The 10,028-nt window shown below is 63.6% G+C and overlaps 1 non-coding gene across 1 annotated transcript; it reads left to right on the top strand.

The window, feature by feature from the left end:
- The first annotated feature begins 7,284 nt into the window (after positions 1-7,284).
- LOC131864005 (5S ribosomal RNA) lies at positions 7,285-7,403 on the top strand. The gene has a single exon (XR_009362897.1). It is a non-coding gene; the product is annotated as a 5S ribosomal RNA (ribosomal RNA).
- Positions 7,404-10,028: the final 2,625 nt, after the last annotated feature.

Below are 10,028 nucleotides of genomic sequence, written 5' to 3'. Positions count from 1 at the left end.
GTGCCAAGGTGTGCGCAGCCCAGCCAAGGTGTGCGCACCAAGGCGCCCACCCTGGCGAAGGTGCACGCAAGGTGCGCACCCGAGGCAAACCGGACAATTAACCCAACTTTCGACTTCGCGCGCACCTTGGAGCGCACTTCGGAGCGCTCCTTGGTGCGCACCAATCTTGGGCACCTCGGAGTGCACCATGGCGCCCACCAAGGTGCGCACCCGGGGCAAACCGAGCTCCGACTTCGTGCGCACCTTGGAGCGCACGAAAGGTGCGCACCATGGCGCCCACCAAGGTGCGCAGCCCAGCCAAGGCGTGCGCATCAAGGTGCGCACCCTGGCGAAGGTGCGCACCCGGGGCAAACCGAGCTCCGACTTCGTGCGCACCTTGGAGCGCACAAAAGGTGCGCAACCCAGCCAAGGTGTGCGCACCCCGGTCAAACCGAGCTCCGAATCGTGCGCACCAGAGGTGCACGCCATCGTGCGCACCTTGGAGCACACTTCGGAGCCCTCCTTGGTGCGCGCCGATGTTGCGCACCTCGGAGCGCACCCGGGGAAAACAATGCAATTAACCCGACTTTCGACTTCGTGGGCACCTCGGAGCGCTCTCGGGTTCGCACCTCGGAGCACACCGAGGTGCGCACCTTTGATGCGCTGCCTTCACCAATTTCCAGAAAAGGCAAGAAAACATTGAGAAGGTGTGCGCACCGAGGTGCCCACCCTGGCGAAGGTGCACGCGAGGTGCGCACCCGGGGCAAACCGGGCTCCGACTTCGTGCACGCCGCACCTTGGAGCACACTTCGGAGCGCTCCTTGGTGCGCACCAGGGCGCGCAACCCAGCCGAGGTGCCCACCCCGGCGAAGGTGCACGCGAGGTGCGCACCCGGGGCAAACCGGGCTCCGACTTCGTGCACGCCATGGTGCCCACCGCGGCGAAGGTGCACGCGAGGTGCGCACCCGGGGCAAACCGGGCTCCGACTTCGTGCACGCCGCACCTTGGAGCACACTTCGGAGCGCTCCTTGGTGCGCACCATGGTGCCCACCAGGGCGCGCAACCCCGCCGAAGGTGCACGCGAGGTGCGCACCCGGGGCAAACCGGGCTCCGACTTCGTGCACGCCGCACCTTGGAGCACACTTCGGAGCGCTCCTTGGTGCGCACCATGGTGCCCACCAGGGCGCGCAACCCCGCCGAAGGTGCACGCGAGGTGCGCACCCGGGGCAAACCGGGCTCCGACTTCGTGCACGCCATGGTGCGCACCGCGGCGAAGGTGCGCACCCGGGGCAAACCGGGCTCCGACTTCGTGCACGCCGCACCTTGGAGCACACTTCGGAGCGCTCCTTGGTGCGCACCAGGGCGCGCAACCCAGCCGAGGTGCCCACCCCGGCGAAGGTGCACGCGAGGTGCGTACCCGGGGCAAACCGGGCTCCGACTTCGTGCACGCCGCACCTTGGAGCACACTTCGGAGCGCTCCTTGGTGCGCACCATGGTGCCCACCAGGCCGCGCAACCCAGCCAAGGTGTGCGCACCAAGGTGCACGCGAGGTGCGCACCCGGGGCAAACCGGGGTCCGACTTCGTGCACGCCGCACCTTGGAGCACACATCGGGGCGCTCCCGGGTTCGCACCGGCGTTGCGCACCGTGGTGGGCACCTCGGAGCACACCAAGGTGGGCAGCGAGGTGCGCACCTTTGATGCGATGCCTTCACTAATTTCCATAAAAGGCAAAAAAAAAACGAGATTTTAAAATTTCCGTTTTGAAAGATAGTGAGAAAAAGGGAATGCTGGTGCCATCTTGAGCCCGCCCTGGTGCGCAGCCCAGCCAAGGTGTGCGCACCAAGGTGCCCACCCTGGCGAAGGTGCGCGCCCGGGCAATTAATCCAACTTCCAACTTCGCGCGCGCCAGGGTGGGAGCGCACCCAACAACCGGGCCTGGGAAGAGCCAATGCGAGAAACCCCACCAAACGCTCTGACAAAAAAAGAGGGGGCGCTCCAGTAACCCCGCTTCGGAGCGCACCCTGGGCAAACCCAGCCAAGGTGCCCACCCCGGCCAAGGTGCAGGCGAGGTGCGCACCCGGGGCAAACCGGGCTCCGACAACGTGCACGCCGCACCTTGGAGCACACTTCGTAGCGCTCCCGGGTGCGCACCTCAGAGCACACCAAGGTGGGCAGCGAGGTGCGCACCTTTGATGCGCTGCCTTCACTAATTTCCAGAAAAGGCAAAAAAAAAAGGAGATTTTAAAATTTCCGTTTTGAAAGATAGTGAAAAAAACGGAACGCGCGTGCCATCTTGAGCCCGCCCTGGTGCGCAGCCCAGGTAAGGTGCCCACCCTGGCAAAGGTGCGCACCCGGGCAATTAACCCTACTTCCGACTTCGTGCGCGCCAGGGTGGCAACCGGGCCTCGGAAGAGCCAATGCGAGAAACCCCACCAAACGCTCCGACAAAAAAAGAGGCGGCGCTCCAATAACCCCGCTTCGGAGCGCAGCCGGGGCAAACCCAGCCAAGGTGCCCACCCCGACGAAGGTGCACGCGAGGTGCGCACCCGGGGCAAACCGGGCTCCGACAACGTGCACGCAGCACCTTGGAGCACACTTCGAAGCACTCCCGGGTGCCCACCGGCGTTGCGCACCGTGGTGGGCAGCGAGGTGCGCACCTTTGATGCGCTGCCTTCACTAATTTCCAGAAAAAGGCAAAAAAAAATGAGATTTTAAAATTTCCGTTTTGAAAGATAGTGAAAAAAAAGGAACGCGGGTGCCATCTTGAGCCCGCCCTGGTGCGCAGCCCAGGCAAGGCATGCGCACCAAGGTGCCCACCCGAGGTGCACACCCGGGGCAAACCGGGCTCCGACTTCGTGCAGGCCGCACCTTGGAGCACACTTCGGAGCGCTCCTTGGTGCGCACCATGGTGCCCACCAGGGCGCGCAACCCAGCCAAGGTCTGCACACCAAGGTGCCCACCCCGGCGAAGGTGCACGCGAGGTGCGCACCCGGGGCAAACCGGGCTCCGACTTCGTGCACGCCATGGTGCCCACCGCGGCGAAGGTGCACGCGAGGTGCGCACCCGGGGCAAACCGGGCTCCGACTTCGTGCACGCCGCACCTTGGAGCACACTTCGGAGCGCTCCTTGGTGCGCACCATGGTGCCCACCAGGGCGCGCAACCCAGCCAAGGTGTGCGCACCAAGGTGCACGCGAGGTGCGCACCCGGGGCAAACCGGGGTCCGACTTCGTGCACGCCGCACCTTGGAGCACACATCGGAGCGCTCCCAGGTTCGCACCAGCGTTGCGCACCTTTGATGCGCTGCCTTCACTAATTTCCAGAAAAGGCAAAAAAAAACGAGATTTTAAAATTTCCGTTCTGAAAGATAGTGAAAAAAACGGAACGCGGGTGCCATCTTGAGCCCTTCCTGGTGCGCAGCCCAGGCAAGTTGTGCGCACCAAGGTGCCCACCCTGGCGGAGGTGCGCGCCCGGGGCAATCCGGGCTCCGACTTCGTGCACTGCATGGTGCCCACCAAGGCGCGCAACCCAGCCAAGGTGCCCACCGCAGCGAAGGTGCACGCGAGGTGCGCACCCGAGGTGCACACCCGGGGCAAACCGGGCTCCGACTTCGTGCACGCCGCACCTTGGAGCACACTTCAGAGCGCTCCTTGGTGCGCACCAGGGCGCGCAACCCAGCCGAGGTGCCCACCCCGGCGAAGGTGCACGCGAGGTGCGCACCCGGGGCAAACCGGGCTCCGACTTCGTGCACGCCATGGTGCCCACCGCGGCGAAGGTGCGCACCCGGGGCAAACCGGGCTCCGACTTCGTGCACGCCGCACCTTGGAGCACACTTCGGAGCGCTCCTTGGTGCGCACCATGGTGCCCACCAGGCCGCGCAACCCAGCCAAGGTGTGCGCACCAAGGTGCACGCGAGGTGCGCACCCGGGGCAAACCGGGGTCCGACTTCGTGCACGCCGCACCTTGGAGCACACATCGGGGCGCTCCCGGGTTCGCACCGGCATTGCGCACCGTGGTGGGCACCTCGGAGCACACCAAGGTGGGCAGCGAGGTGCGCACCTTTGATGCGATGCCTTCACTAATTTCCATAAAAGGCAAAAAAAAAACGAGATTTTAAAATTTCCGTTTTGAAAGATAGTGAGAAAAAGGGAATGCTGGTGCCATCTTGAGCCCGCCCTGGTGCGCAGCCCAGCCAAGGTTTGCGCACCAAGGTGCCCACCCTGGCGAAGGTGCGCGCCCGGGCAATTAACCCAACTTCCAACTTCGCGCGCGCCAGGGTGGGAGCGCACCCAACAACCGGGCCTGGGAAGAGCCAATGCGAGAAACCCCACCAAACTCTCTGACAAAAAAAGAGGGGGCGCTCCAGTAACCCCGCTTCGGAGCGCACCCTGGGCAAACCCAGCCAAGGTGCCCACCCCGGCCAAGGTGCAGGCGAGGTGCGCACCCGGGGCAAACCGGGCTCCGACAACGTGCACGCCGCACCTTGGAGCACACTTCGTAGCGCTCCCGGGTGCGCACCTCAGAGCACACCAAGGTGGGCAGCGAGGTGCGCACCTTTGATGCGCTGCCTTCACTAATTTCCAGAAAAGGCAAAAAAAAAAGGAGATTTTAAAATTTCCGTTTTGAAAGATAGTGAAAAAAACGGAACGCGCGTGCCATCTTGAGCCCGCCCTGGTGCGCAGCCCAGGTAAGGTGCCACCCTGGCAAAGGTGCGCACCCGGGCAATTAACCCTACTTCCGACTTCGTGCGCGCCAGGGTGGCAACCGGGCCTCGGAAGAGCCAATGCGAGAAACCCCACCAAACGCTCCGACAAAAAAAGAGGCGGCGCTCCAATAACCCCGCTTCGGAGCGCAGCCGGGGCAAACCAAGCCAAGGTGCCCACCCCGACGAAGGTGCACGCGAGGTGCGCACCCGGGGCAAACCGGGCTCCGACAACGTGCACGCAGCACCTTGGAGCACACTTCGAAGCACTCCCGGGTGCCCACCGGCGTTGCGCACCGTGGTGGGCAGCGAGGTGCGCACCTTTGATGCGCTGCCTTCACTAATTTCCAGAAAAAGGCAAAAAAAAATGAGATTTTAAAATTTCCGTTTTGAAAGATAGTGAAAAAAAAGGAACGCGGGTGCCATCTTGAGCCCGCCCTGGTGCGCAGCCCAGGCAAGGCATGCGCACCAAGGTGCCCACCCGAGGTGCACACCCGGGGCAAACCGGGCTCCGACTTCGTGCAGGCCGCACCTTGGAGCACACTTCGGAGCGCTCCTTGGTGCGCACCATGGTGCCCACCAGGGCGCACCCGAGGCAAACCGGGCTCCGACTTCGTGCACGCCGCACCTTGGAGCACACATCGGAGCGCTCCCAGGTTCGCACCAGCGTTGCGCACCTTTGATGCGCTGCCTTCACTAATTTCCAGAAAAGGCAAAAAAAAACGATATTTTAAAATTTCCGTTCTGAAAGATAGTGAAAAAAACGGAACGCGGGTGCCATCTTGAGCCCTTCCTGATGCGCAGCCCAGGCAAGTTGTGCGCACCAAGGTGCCCACCCTGGCGGAGGTGCGCGCCCGGGGCAAACCGGGCTCCGACTTCGTGCACTGCATGGTGCCCACCAAGGCGCGCAACCCAGCCAAGGTGCCCACCGCAGCGAAGGTGCACGCGAGGTGCGCACCCGAGGTGCACACCCGGGGCAAACCGGGCTCCGACTTCGTGCACGCCGCACCTTGGAGCACACTTCAGAGCGCTCCTTGGTACGCACCAGGGCGCGCAACCCAGCCAAGGTGCTCACCCCGGCGAAGGTGCACGCGAGGTGCGCACCCGGGGCAAACCGGGCTCGGACTTCGTGCACGCCGCACCTTGGAGCACACATCGGAGCGCTCCCGGGTTCGCACCAGCATTGCGCACCTTTGATGCGCTGCCTTCACTAATTTCCAGAAAAGGCAAAAAAAAGAAAAAAATGAGATTTTAAAATTTCCGTTTTGAAAGATAGTGAAAAAAACGGAACGCGGGTGCCATCTTGAGCCCGCCCTGGTGTGCAGCCCAGGCAAGTTGTGCGCACCAAGGCACCCACCCTGGCCAAGGTGGGTCACGGGGTGGGTCCTAGGGTGGGTAACGGTGTGGGTACTAAGGTGCGTGCCAAGGTGGGTCATAGGGTGGGTGCCAAGGTGGGCACCAGGGTGGGTGTGCACCAACCCTAGCCAGGGTAGGTCACGGGGTGGTTGTCGGGGTGGGCGTCAAGGAGCCAAGGTGGGTGGCAAGTAGCCAAGTTGCGTGCCAAGGTGGGTGTCGGGGTGGGTGCCAAGGATCCAAGGTGGGTGCCAAGGAACCAAGGTGGGTGTCTGGGTGGGTGCCGAGGTGGGAGCCAGGGTGGGTCCCAAGGTGAGTGCAAAGGTGGGTGCCAGGGTCAAGGTGAGTGCCAATGTGGGTTCCAAGGTGCCAGGGTCAGGGTGAGTGCCAATGTGGGTTCAAAGGTGCTAAGTTGGGTGCGAGGTTGGGTGCGAGGGTGGGTGGGTGCCAAGGTGTGCTAGGTGGAAGCCCGGGTGGGTCGGCATCCCATGGGTGTCGAGTTGGGTGCCTGATGGGTGCTTCTTGTCAAGTTTTAGTCGTCGGGACTCATTTCGAGCCTTAGAGGTCGTTTCTTGTCCGGTTGCCCTGTCTTCGACCTGGGAACCCAATTTTGGTCCTCGGGTCCCATTTTTTTTTGTCTCGCATCCCACTTTTGGCCTGTGGCCTTTTCGGGGTCGATTCTCGTTTTGGGCATCAGAGCATGTTTCTTCTCCTAAAACCCAATATTTGTTTATTAAGTCTCGGAACACATTTTTGTTCTCGTGGACCCATCATGGGTCTTGGAACGCATTTGTGGTCCTTGGGTCCCATTTTGCATCCCGAAACTTGTGTTTTGGTGCTTGATCCCTATTTTGGGTGCCCACCTTGCACCAAGTGCGCACCCGGGGCAAACCGAGCGCCTTGGTGCACCGGGGCAAGATCGAGCGTGCACCCGAGGCGCCCCGAACATGCACCAAGGTGCACTCGGCCCACATGTGAGCGCAGGTCGTTGCGCCCGAGGTGGTGTGTGGGCACCGCGTTGCAGACGGGACACTGCACGCACACGACGTCCCCTACAGGTGCACGCACGTAGGCCGGGCCGGGTGCACACCCGACGCCCTAGCAAGGTGCGCGCACCCGGGCAGGGCTCACACTTGGCGAACGGGGCGCACTTCGCGAGGGAGGGTGTGCACCTCGACGGGGGTGGGTGGCCGGGGTGGATTCGCACGTGGGTCGCGGTTTGCTAAGTACACACTGCGACAAGCTCATAACGGGTGCGATCATACCAGCGTTAGTGCACCGGATCCCATCAGAACTCCGCAGTTAAGCGCGCTTGGGCCGGAGTAGTACTGGGATGGGTGACCTCCCGGGAAGTCCCGGTGTTGCACCCTTTTTTAGTTTTTCGCCGGGCATCGCAATGCTATTTGAATAAACCTTTTGCCCGTTTGCGTTCTCGTCGGGGCCGGGCCGGGCCGGGGTGCGCTGCCCGCACTACCGCGCGCGCGGGGGCGACACCGAGCGCGCACCCGAGGCGCCCCGAGCACACAGGCCACGGTGCAACCCGGGCGTTGTGCGCGCACCCCGGTGCGCCCGAGGTGCTGCGCGCGCACCCAGGTGAAATCGGTGTGCACCTCGGCCAGTGCGCGCTCGGTCGAGTCGCGCACGTTGGCCAAGGTGCACGGTGATGTTTCTTACTCTAAGGTTCCGCACCAGACGCCCGGGACAGGTGAGCGAAGCTGGGCGGGGCCGGGTGCGCGGCCGGGGCAGGTGCACGCAGCTGGAGAGAGCTTTGGAGCACACTTCGGAGCGCACCAATGATGCGCTCCATTCAAAAGTTTCCTGAAAAGGCAAAAAAAGTTGAGATTATAGAATTTCCCACTTGAGAGATTGTAAAAAAAAAAAATTTAAAATGAAGGAAACGCGGGTGCCAAGGTGTGCGCAGCCCAGCCAAGGTGTGCGCACCAAGGCGCCCACCCTGGCGAAGGTGCACGCAAGGTGCGCACCCGAGGCAAACCGGACAATTAACCCAACTTTCGACTTCGCGCGCACCTTGGAGCGCACTTCGGAGCGCTCCTTGGTGCGCACCAATCTTGGGCACCTCGGAGTGCACCATGGCGCCCACCAAGGTGCGCACCCGGGGCAAACCGAGCTCCGACTTCGTGCGCACCTTGGAGCGCACGAAAGGTGCGCACCATGGCGCCCACCAAGGTGCGCAGCCCAGCCAAGGCGTGCGCATCAAGGTGCGCACCCTGGCGAAGGTGCGCACCCGGGGCAAACCGAGCTCCGACTTCGTGCGCACCTTGGAGCGCACAAAAGGTGCGCAACCCAGCCAAGGTGTGCGCACCCCGGTCAAACCGAGCTCCGAATCGTGCGCACCAGAGGTGCACGCCATCGTGCGCACCTTGGAGCACACTTCGGAGCCCTCCTTGGTGCGCGCCGATGTTGCGCACCTCGGAGCGCACCCGGGGAAAACAATGCAATTAACCCGACTTTCGACTTCGTGGGCACCTCGGAGCGCTCTCGGGTTCGCACCTCGGAGCACACCGAGGTGCGCACCTTTGATGCGCTGCCTTCACCAATTTCCAGAAAAGGCAAGAAAACATTGAGAAGGTGTGCGCACCGAGGTGCCCACCCTGGCGAAGGTGCACGCGAGGTGCGCACCCGGGGCAAACCGGGCTCCGACTTCGTGCACGCCGCACCTTGGAGCACACTTCGGAGCGCTCCTTGGTGCGCACCAGGGCGCGCAACCCAGCCGAGGTGCCCACCCCGGCGAAGGTGCACGCGAGGTGCGCACCCGGGGCAAACCGGGCTCCGACTTCGTGCACGCCATGGTGCCCACCGCGGCGAAGGTGCACGCGAGGTGCGCACCCGGGGCAAACCGGGCTCCGACTTCGTGCACGCCGCACCTTGGAGCACACTTCGGAGCGCTCCTTGGTGCGCACCATGGTGCCCACCAGGGCGCGCAACCCCGCCGAAGGTGCACGCGAGGTGCGCACCCGGGGCAAACCGGGCTCCGACTTCGTGCACGCCGCACCTTGGAGCACACTTCGGAGCGCTCCTTGGTGCGCACCATGGTGCCCACCAGGGCGCGCAACCCCGCCGAAGGTGCACGCGAGGTGCGCACCCGGGGCAAACCGGGCTCCGACTTCGTGCACGCCGCACCTTGGAGCACACTTCGGAGCGCTCCTTGGTGCGCACCAGGGCGCGCAACCCAGCCGAGGTGCCCACCCCGGCGAAGGTGCACGCGAGGTGCGTACCCGGGGCAAACCGGGCTCCGACTTCGTGCACGCCGCACCTTGGAGCACACTTCGGAGCGCTCCTTGGTGCGCACCATGGTGCCCACCAGGCCGCGCAACCCAGCCAAGGTGTGCGCACCAAGGTGCACGCGAGGTGCGCACCCGGGGCAAACCGGGGTCCGACTTCGTGCACGCCGCACCTTGGAGCACACATCGGGGCGCTCCCGGGTTCGCACCGGCGTTGCGCACCGTGGTGGGCACCTCGGAGCACACCAAGGTGGGCAGCGAGGTGCGCACCTTTGATGCGATGCCTTCACTAATTTCCATAAAAGGCAAAAAAAAAACGAGATTTTAAAATTTCCGTTTTGAAAGATAGTGAGAAAAAGGGAATGCTGGTGCCATCTTGAGCCCGCCCTGGTGCGCAGCCCAGCCAAGGTGTGCGCACCAAGGTGCCCACCCTGGCGAAGGTGCGCGCCCGGGCAATTAACCCAACTTCCAACTTCGCGCGCGCCAGGGTGGGAGCGCACCCAACAACCGGGCCTGGGAAGAGCCAATGCGAGAAACCCCACCAAACGCTCTGACAAAAAAAGAGGGGGCGCTCCAGTAACCCCGCTTCGGAGCGCACCCTGGGCAAACCCAGCCAAGGTGCCCACCCCGGCCAAGGTGCAGGCGAGGTGCGCACCCGGGGCAAACCGGGCTCCGACAACGTGCACGCCGCACCTTGGAGCACACTTCGTAGCGCTCCCGGGTGCGCACCTCAGAGCACACCAAGGTGGGCAG

The sequence above is a fragment of the Cryptomeria japonica genome, unplaced genomic scaffold (genome assembly GCF_030272615.1).
Source record: "Cryptomeria japonica unplaced genomic scaffold, Sugi_1.0 HiC_scaffold_74, whole genome shotgun sequence".
NCBI lineage: Eukaryota > Viridiplantae > Streptophyta > Pinopsida > Cupressales > Cupressaceae > Cryptomeria > Cryptomeria japonica.
The sequence above is the reverse complement of the archived record's forward strand: the minus strand, read 5'-3'. Positions and strand labels throughout refer to the sequence as shown.